The 10,024-nt window shown below is 43.6% G+C and overlaps 1 non-coding gene and 1 pseudogene across 1 annotated transcript; one reads left to right on the top strand and one right to left on the bottom strand.

The window, feature by feature from the left end:
• Positions 1-10,024, bottom strand: part of LOC101992648 — a 169,311-nt pseudogene that overhangs the window by 132,365 nt on the left and 26,922 nt on the right.
• Positions 6,956-7,058, top strand: LOC113456177. The gene has a single exon (XR_003377036.1). It is a non-coding gene; the product is annotated as a U6 spliceosomal RNA (small nuclear RNA).

Here is a 10,024-nt window from a genome sequence, read left to right as displayed (position 1 = left end):
TGGCTCACAACCATCTGTAATGAGGTCTGGTGCCCTCTTCTGGCCTGCACGCATACACACAGACAGAATATTGTATACATAATAAATAAATATTTTAAAAAAAAAGGAACATTAAGGAAGTGTAGAAATGACCATCAGGTGCTATCTAGAAACTCTTGGGAAAAAAGTTTCAGCCCCAAATTTTGATTAAGTATAAAGGCAAATGGAATGTCCCCAGTTACAAAGGCTACACAAAATGTTTCTCAGGAATTAAAAAAGTGAATCTAGTGGCCAGAGAGGTAGCTCAGTGAGTAAAACTCCTTCACCTAAGCCTGATGACCTGAGTTCAATCCAGGAACCCACATAGTGGAAGGAGAAAATCACTCCTCTTTGAAGCTATCATCTGACCTACCTCTACTCACAGTTGTGACACGTGTACACACACACTCACACACACATCTAAGAGACGGCTAGGTGATAAGAAAAGACAAGATTGGAACTAAGTTTATTAAACTCCACTGTTGTTTGACTAAATGGTCATCTATCATCTACCACATCTGTAAGCACAGTGCAGATGTGTCCACATAATAACCACCAAGAGAGGCTCAGGAGCTGGAAAATAGCCAGAGAGTAGACAATTTCAGACAATGTCTAAAATACAAAATAATGCTATGAAATGGCTCTTGGATTCAAAAGCATATCTGAAAAAAATGTTGATTTCTTCAAATTGAATGCCAAGGAAAGCTCTCTATGTCAAAACTCAGGTGTAGTGGTTAAAGCAGTTCAAGGAGGAGCACCTGTCAAAAACAAGAATAGCCAGGCGGTGGTGGCTCACGTCTTTAATCCCAGCACTCGGGAGGCAGAGGCAGGCGGATCTCTGTGAGTTCGAGACCAGCCTGGTCTACAGAGCTAGTTCCAGGACAGGCTCCAAAGCCACAGAGAAACCCTGTCTCGAAAAACCAAAAAAGAAAAAAAAAAAAAACAAAAAAAACAAAACAAGAATAACTGAGAACAGGAGAACAGATGAACTATGTCTTTAAGCCTAGATAGCAAGAAAAACATCAGAGAAAGCCTCAGAGAACAAGAATAATGGAAATACTAAAACAGAAGAGACAGTACTCCCAACCCCAGGAAAAGACACACGAATGACTGATGAAGACAGCCTGCCTTGAAAAGACTTACAAACATTTTTATCTTATTATTATTATCAGTGCATGTGTGTGTGTCTGTGTGTGTATCTGTGTGTGTCTGTGTGTCTTTGTGTGTGTATCTGTGTGTGTGTCGCTGTGTGTGTATCATCTGTGTGTGTGTATGTGTGTCTGTGTGTGTTGTGCAGTGGAACTGATACAAGGCAAACATGTGCTCTGTTTGTTTGCTTTTGCTAACACAAACTAGAGTTGCCTTGGAGGAGGGAACCTGGATTAGGGAACTGCCTCCATTAGATTGGTCTGTGGGCGTGCCTGAGGGGGATTTTTTTGATTAGTGATTGATGTGGGATGGCTCAGCCCACTGTGGGCAGTGCCACTTCAGGGCAAGTGGTTCTGGGTTGTATAAGAAAGCCGGTGAGCAAGCCAAGGACACAAGCCAGCGAGCAGGGTCTCTCTATGACCTCTGCTTCCGCGTGTCTCTGGGTTCCTGCCCTGGCTCTCCTCCCCGATGAACTGGGGCCGGGGATTTTAAGATGAAATAAATACTTTATCCCCTAAGGTGTTTCTGGTCAGTGCTTTGTCACAGCAAAATAAATTGAACTAGGGTGGAACATGATGGCAGAATAGTGATTGGAATGCAAAAGTTATAAAAATCTTCCTGCCACAATGACTCTCTAAAGCGCATGCTCTTTTATAGATATTTAAAAGTAAGTTCTTAAATGTTAAGAAAAAGCCAACAGCAACAACAAAGCTTAGACAATACTTTGTATCACAGTTGAAGTTTTGTAAGGGTCTGAGGAAATGCTGAAGCAGACCCCAGACTCAAATAGTATGTAAAAGCAAAGAGAGCTTATTAATACTCCAGCGCGTAAGCGGGGTTGACTCCTGTACAAAATGGCGACAGCCCAGAGGGAGCACGCAGGCTAAAGGGAGTGTCAGGAACAGTTAGGCCGTCTCAAACATGATTGGCTAAACAAGCAGCAGCTATATTAGTACATTTTTAATTGTCTGAGGTTTAGTCTTATCATTTTTGGACGTACTTGTACAAACTTGGGCAAGTTTGGATTGACTCAGAATGGGGCTGCAGGATTTGTCCTTGAGACATTGTGAGACTGACTAGGCCCTGTCTCTGTTCTCTCCCTCATCCCTGAACGTAAGGGCACCGTGGCTCTTTGTTGGGAGAGACACCTGTTTTGCCCTTCTCAGAGAACTGAAACCTGCATTCGGCTGTGAGAGTGGGAGAGTTAACCCCTTCAGTTTGGGCTGGGGGTGAAGCTCAGCCGTAGGATGCACGTTTAGTGTGTGTGAAGGCCTGGGTTCAATGGCCAACCAAATGGGTATCGAGCATCAACTGTTCAAAAACAGAAAAGAGGGAAAGCTGTGCAAGCCATTTCATGAACCTGATGTACCGTGCTTGAAATGTTACAGCTAATGTTCTGAAGGGGCAGGAGAACATAAGATGGAAGGAGATTTTTAGGCTGCTTTATTTACAAATACAAGCATAAGCCACTTCAGGATATTAATTGAATTTAATACTATACTAAGAACAATGCCTAGTTTTCTAAATAATATAGTGCCGAGTAACATTAAAAATTCAGCTACTGCTGTGCAGAGCACAATTGGCCGTATGTTGTGGAGTGAAATGTCAGACTCGTAATGCCAGGGACTGAATGATTCTGTTTCTGAGGCACAGCGTGGGCGGCAGGAGCCATGAGTTTGGAATTGCTACCTTGGGAGTGAGGAGATCAGTGATATTCATCAGTAGGGGATTGCGAGGGCCACTGTAGTGCTGGGGAATTCTTGAGCTTGCTCAAAATGATGCTAGTATGTGCAGATGGGAAGCTTCCTTAAGCTGTGTGCCTAAGATTTATGTGCTTCAGGCTAGGTTATCATATGGGGATAAAAAAAAATATGTTCTTAATGCGACGGATTCATGACAGTCATGTGAGTGTTCTCTATCAAAAGGTGCTAAATTAATTATTAATCTCTTTAAAGAAGAACTGGCAGGCCAGGCATGGTGTCTCATGCTAGGAGGTAGGAGGCAGGAAGATCAGGGGTTTGACATCTTCCTCTGCGTAGTGAGTTTGAGGCTAGCCTTGTGTACAGGCGACCCCATCTCAAAAACAAAACAAAACCAAAATAAACCAAAGCTAGATATTGGCAAGCCTTTTCTTATTAAGGGGCAGGTAGAAAATCTTTTCGGCTCTGTGGACTTCAGTGTCTGTCCTGATGTGAAAACAGACACATCCGATATGTAAATGAACGCATGAGGCTCCTTCCAGCTAAACAACTTAAAAAACAAAATTGATTTAGTCTATAGGCTATGTTTTGACAAACCCGATGAAAAGAATTTTTTTAAAAAAGTCTTTTAAATAAGTGCAAAAGAAAAAAGAAAAGAAAAAAACTTTCTGAGAAAGTTAAACAAAAATAAATGAGTTTAAAAAATTACATCGAGCGGTGGTGGTGCACGCCTTTAATCCCAGCACTTGGGAGGCAGAGGCAGGCGGATCTCTGTGAGTTTGAGGCCAGCCTGGTCTACAGAGTAAATTCCAGGACAGCTAAGACTGTTATACAGAGATACCCCGTCTCGAAAAACAAACAAACAAACAAAATCCAGGAGCTGGAAAGATGGCTCAGCACTTAAGAGCACTGGCTGCTCTTCCAGAGGTCCTGAGTTTAATTCCCAGCAACCACATGGTGGCTCACAATCATCTCTAGTGGGATCTGATGCCCTCGTCTGGCATAAAGGTGTGCATGCAGATAGAGCACTCATATACATAATATAAATAAATAAATTATTCTTTTAAAAATAATCCAGGTTTTAAAAGAAGAAATCCAGGTTTTGAGGGGTGGTTATTCACAGGTTAGTGAGATTTCTCTTTAAGAAGAATAAAATAAACAATGTGGTGGTGCACACCTTTAATTCCAGCCCTACAGTGGCAGAGGCTGCCGATCACTGTGAGTTTGAGGCCAGCCTGGTCTACAGAGCAAATTCCAGGACAGCCAGGGCTACACAAAGCAACCCTGTTTTGGGATGTGGGGAAAACAATAAAATAGCTGGTTGTGGTAACCTTTAATACCAGCACTTGGAAGGTAGGGGTGGAAAATCTCCATGAATTCTTGGCCAGCCTGGCTACATATCAAATTTTAGGCCAGATAAGACTTCAAAGTGGGACTCTTTCTCAAAAAACTAAACAAACAAACAAACAAACAAACAAAAAAGAAGGCAAGAAATTAAGAAACAAAATTAAATTATAGATATATGTCTTTTTCATCCCTGGGATTCCTATGGTGGAAAGAAAAAACCCATTCCTGCAAGTTGTCCTCTTACCCCCCCCCTCTCTCTCTCTCTCTCTCTCTCTCAAATAAATAAGTGTAAAAAAACTGTATAAATTAGGGACTGGAGATATGGCTCTGAGGTTAAGAGTACTAACTGCTTTCCCAGAAAGCTCAGGTTCAAGTCCCGACTTCCACATGGCGTCTCACAACTTTCTTATCTCCCATTTCCAGGGGATCTGATGCCCTCTTCTGGCCTCCAAGGTCACCAGAGTTCATATGGTACCCCAAAATACTCATGGTACTGCCTGTACACATGGTACAGGCAAAATACTCATATTCATAAAAATAGATAAATAAAATTTAAAATTTATAAAAACATGTGCTTTGGGTGAGAACTCAAAATAAGTATTTTTTTTTTAATTGCAAAGTCTAATGAACATGAAAAGTGTTTTGGGGGCTGGAGATGTGTGGCTCATTGATTAAGAGTGTTTGCTTTTGCAGAGGACCCTCTAACTGCCTGACTCCAATTGCAGGGTCTATGATGCCCTCTTCTGGCCTCTGCAGGCACTGCATGCAAATTGTGCACATAAAGGCCGAGAGGCACACACACAACACACACACACACACACACACACACACACACACACACACACACACACACATGAATACAAACAAACTTTACTGATTAGCTCCCAGAGGGCATTCAGGTAACTAGACACTAGGCAGCAAGCAACCTTAACCACTCACATTTTTGCCACTCATTACCTATGACCGCAGGTAGATGTCTCCATCTCCAGTTCCCCTTTCCTGGGGCCCAGTACCTGTGGGTGCTCAGGCTTAGTCGACATTGAAGCTGGGGTGATGGAGGGGAATTTGGGATGGAGAGGGAGCAGTCTTCAGTGATTGTGGTGAAATGTCTTTCAATTTTACAATTGCATACACTTACTCTAGGTCCCCCCCCCCCCCAAATGGAGCAATCTGACTTCTCACAGTAACAGTGAAAACCCTGAAGGTCTAAGGGATTAGCTGAGAAAGAAGGCCCAAGACCACAGAGGAAAACAAATGCCACAAAAGGCCATTAACTGAAGAGCCCAAATAAAAAGAAGCACAGTATCTATGTTTGAGATGATTTCATCTTGGAAAGATATCTATTAACCCGAAATTAATTTCTACATTCAATTAAATTCCAGCAGGAATTTTAGGGAATTAAATTGATTATAAAATCTACATAGGAGAATGGAGAGCCACAAATAGCTAATCCAATTTCCAAAGAACAAAGAAACAACACTTGGGCTATGGATCTTCAAGATGATTGCAAAGTCAAAATAATAAAAGCAGGGTATTATTGTGAAAGGACTGAATAGGCAAACTGAAGGGACAGGGTAGGAGACCGGGAGCAGATGTAGACGCACATAAATAAACACATCTAATAAACAGAAACAAGGCTAAATAAACAAGGCCATGAAAGAACTCAGCAGATGACAGGGGATGCTTTCCAAGCTGGGGGAAGGGTGTGCTACTTAGTGAAGAGTTTCAAAAAAAATGGCCCACTTTTTTGGAAATAAGTTAAATTAGGTTCATATTCTATTTTTAAAAATATCCAAATGGATAAAGACTTAAATGTGAAGAGAAAAATTATAAATACAAATATAGGAAAATGGATTGAAAAGAACTCTGGACCTCAGAGCGAGTGTTTCTCTGAAAAAATTTAAAAAAAAACATGAAATTCAGGTGCAAAATAAGTGGATTTGATCACTCCAATATTATAGATTACTGTTTAAGGAGATTTAAAAAACAAACAAAACAAAATGAAACAAACAAAAAACACTAGAGGGGCATGGTGGCACACACCTCTAATCCCAGCATTCTGGAGGCAGAGGCAGGTAAATCTCTGTGAGCGCAAGGCCAGACTGGTCCATATAGTAATTCCAGGACAGCCAGGGCAAAAACAGACAGACAGACAGACAAACAAACAAAAAACCTACTGTATACACAGTTAGCAAGGGGTGATGGAGTAGGGGTAGATGTTTTTTCAAACTTACAGACTGACAAAAATTAAAATCTAGCCTTTATTTTTAAAATTGGCAGATCAAAAATTCACAAGAACTCATTGGGGGAAGAAAGATTTTAAAAGCCCATTCACAAATGCAGATATTTGAACAAATAACAATTACACAAAAACTTGCTCCATCTCTTTGATACAATTAGAACAAGATGGTAGAGTTTTTAACCCTTTGGATTGTACAAAATTTAGACAACTGGAGTCCTCTGAAGCGCTAACGAGGATCTGAGCCGACCTGTGTCCTCCTTCAGGAACGTGGGGGTAGAACACGGCGGCTGTGTGGCTCATGTAGTAGAACACCCTTGCTGTCTTGCTCCAAGCCCTGGGTTTGGCACCAGCCCTTAGAGTGGGGGCACGTGAATGTAATCCCAACACTTAGGAGGTGGAGGCAGGAGAGTCAGAAGTTCAAGGCCACCATCAGCCACCTGTGGAGTTTGAGACTAACACGAGTAACATGAACTCTTGCCCTCAAAATATAAAACAAGTGCTGGCTTCTGCGGCCCGTGTGGGAAAAACTGGAACGACAGAGAGAAGATTAGTGTTGTCCCTGTGCAAGGGTGACACAAATCTGTGACGCGCTCCATATTTTCAAGCAAAAGCAAACCCCCAAACAAAACAAACAAAACCCGGCTCTTGTGCGTGATGGAGTACCAGACAGCAGACAATAGCAGTGAGCAATTGACTTCACCTTCCTCCAGCAATAGGAATGCTCTCTCAAGCAACCCAGAGGCAGAAAATGTCAGAGACAGAGTGGAACAGATAGCAGGAAACCATTTACATAAATTTCAAAAACACAGGGGACACTATGCTTTTAAAGGTTGCTCGTGTGTCTGAAGAAAGCAAGCTCCATGCAACAGGAAGGACGGCTCCATCCTCCAGTTTGAGAACAGGCCGCATCAGACGGGGCTGTGGCTTGCCGTCTAGAATGTTTGTTACTGTGGATTCCTGCTTCTAACTTGGGGTGGGGTGGCTGGGCAGAGAGAGCCAGCAGAAGGTGTAATGGCTGCTTTTAGAACACAGAAGCCATATCAGGTAGCCACATGTCAAAGCAGTTTTACCAAGATGTCACTAACCTTCCCACAAATAAGTTAAATAAGTTAAAAGTCCCTGTTCTGGTAAGTCCTCCGGGCTGTGAGGGCTAATCTTATCTTCTCTGTGACAGCTATTTGCTCTGAGTCTCCATATGGCTGAAATGAGTAATTTTTAATGGAAATATCAGTCAAGGAGGACTGTCTGGGGCCCACACTCATTGTCCTTGTTTTCCAGGCCTCTAGGCCACTCCTCAGCAGTTTAGGGGACCCTGCTGGCCTCCCTCTCTGTAATACTGCTGTCTCTGCATTTAAAAGCAAAAGCAAAAGCGAAAAAGGAAAGAAAAAAAAAAAGACCAACCCAAACCAGTAAAATAAATAAGAATAAACCCCAAATTTTCTTAAAAGCTAAAGGATTACTTAATAAAACAGTGGAGATCAAAACAGTAAAAACAGACAGTTCTAGTGAAAAGATGAAAGCCCATTTGAATGAGACCATAAAGGGCTAAGCAAAGTCTTTTGTCTAAATTAAGAATAACGAAAGCCATAAAGTAGGGAGGCCTGAGAAACAGTGTGTGAAGCTTCTGGAGGCTCACACCAAGGGAGGAGGCCACCTGGAGCCGCCAGAGGGGGGCTGGGACTAGGAGCTTTGTCTTAGGCTTTGGGCCCGTGCTGGACTCCAGGACCACATCTAAGACAGCAGATCCGAAGGAGGCCCTCCCACCCAGGGCTAAGGGAGCCTCAGTTCCTTCTTTCCCAGGTCTGTGCTTCCTCAGCTCCTGGTTTTGCTCACGTGATGAACCATCCCATCCCGTCCCCACTACACACAGCTTTCTTCTTCCTCAGCAGAATGCTTGCTTCCTCAGCAGGATGGGGAGGAAGCATCTTTGGGCTGTAGACCCAGTTCTGTCTTCTCCCTACACTAGATCTGGGCGAATGGCAGAGTGGCAGCTTCCTTACCTCCTACAGAGATCTAATGCCCTGGAGCTGGAGGACCCTGGGGAAAGGTGGGGGCTGTAACAAGGCTCAGCTCAGGACCCTTCCTCTAGGAAGTTCCAGGGGAGTTTGAAGTCTGTCAATCTTTCCCCAGCGCAGATCCCAGCTGGGCTCTGGATCACAGAGAGATTGTGCATCAATTAATCCTTAAACTACAGCCTTAACAGCTGAGACATCCCGCTCCAGGCGCTGAAGTGTGGAGGTCACCAGTCGGTGATTAACCGATATCGATTAATTGACAGATGGAAAGATCTTGTGTTCTGTTTTCCTACCTCCTGGGTCATACTGCAAACTCTTTGGGAGGTATAATTCCTTCGTGAGAGCTCTCTCTTTTATTTGTTCTATTAGTTAAGAAATACTTGACTCTTTTAGGCTTCGGAAACAGCACGACAGACAGTCTTTTCCTCCCAATGCCACTGTCTGGATGGAAGTGGGGGTGAGGTGGGGAAGAGAGAGAGAGAAGCCCTTAGCTCCAGGGAAACAATCAAGGAGAATAGCCATTTTAAGACACCCTGTGGATACTGGGAAAGCTGTGGATCAGGGGAGGCGCTTTCCTCAGTTAGCCTGGCCCAGTGGGTGTCTCTAGGGAGGGGACACCAATAGAAGACCTCTACGTAAGACTCAGCTGCCTGGTGGCCAGGCAGAGTGGAAACGGAGAGTCCCTGGCAGAGGATTCATGTTTGTCCATGCAGGCCTTGGTTAGAAAGTCCTGGATGCTTCAACGCACAGAAAGGAGGCTGTGGGGTTGTGATCAGAACTATTCCTAATCAGAACCTGGTCCTAACAGCCCCAGTAAGCCAGCCAGTCCATCTATCCTTTTAAAAGGTTTGTATTCATTTATTGTGTGTATGTGTGCAGCTGTGTGTTTGTGGATGACTGTGTGCAGACAGGCCAGTAGAGGGAGTCAGGTGTCTTCCTCTCTCGCTTTCTGTCTACTCCTTTGAGGCAAAGTCTCTACTTGAACTTAGGCTCAACTTTTCTCAGTTAAGCTGAATGCCAGCAAGCCCCAGAGATCCTGCTGTGCCTGCCCCTTCCAGAGCTGGAGTTGCAGGCATTTGTGGGATGATGCAAGTGCTAGGATCTGAATCCTGGTCCTCATGATGGCACAGCAAGCACTCTTCATTACAGAACCATCTTTCCAGCCCCTCACATATCCCAAGCACAGAACAGTGGAGGACAGAAAAAGAAACTTACTCAATATGCTTGCATTAAGGAAAACAAACAGGAACAAAGAGATCCAATGATTCCCCTGAGTCTGTCTCTGGGTACTGGCATGAAGTTGATAACCCAGCCCATCCCTGATTCATGATTGTCTCAGCTCTAGCATCTCCTGCAAGGTGGTCTGACAGGTTGTAATTTTTTTTAAGTGGGAGACAGGCTCTCTCTCTGGCTGGCACCAGGTTTCATCCTTTATCTTCTTCCATCAGGAGATAACTGGGGTAAACTCCAATTACTTGGGGGTACTTTGTTTCAATAGAATATCTTCATGCCTGTCAAGATGATAAGGGGACAGAAAGTGTGTGGCGGGGGGG

The sequence above is a fragment of the Microtus ochrogaster genome, chromosome 5 (assembly GCF_000317375.1).
Source record: "Microtus ochrogaster isolate Prairie Vole_2 chromosome 5, MicOch1.0, whole genome shotgun sequence".
In the NCBI taxonomy this organism is placed as follows: domain Eukaryota; kingdom Metazoa; phylum Chordata; class Mammalia; order Rodentia; family Cricetidae; genus Microtus; species Microtus ochrogaster.
Note: the sequence above shows the minus strand (reverse complement) of the source record. Positions and strands in the feature narration are given on the sequence as shown.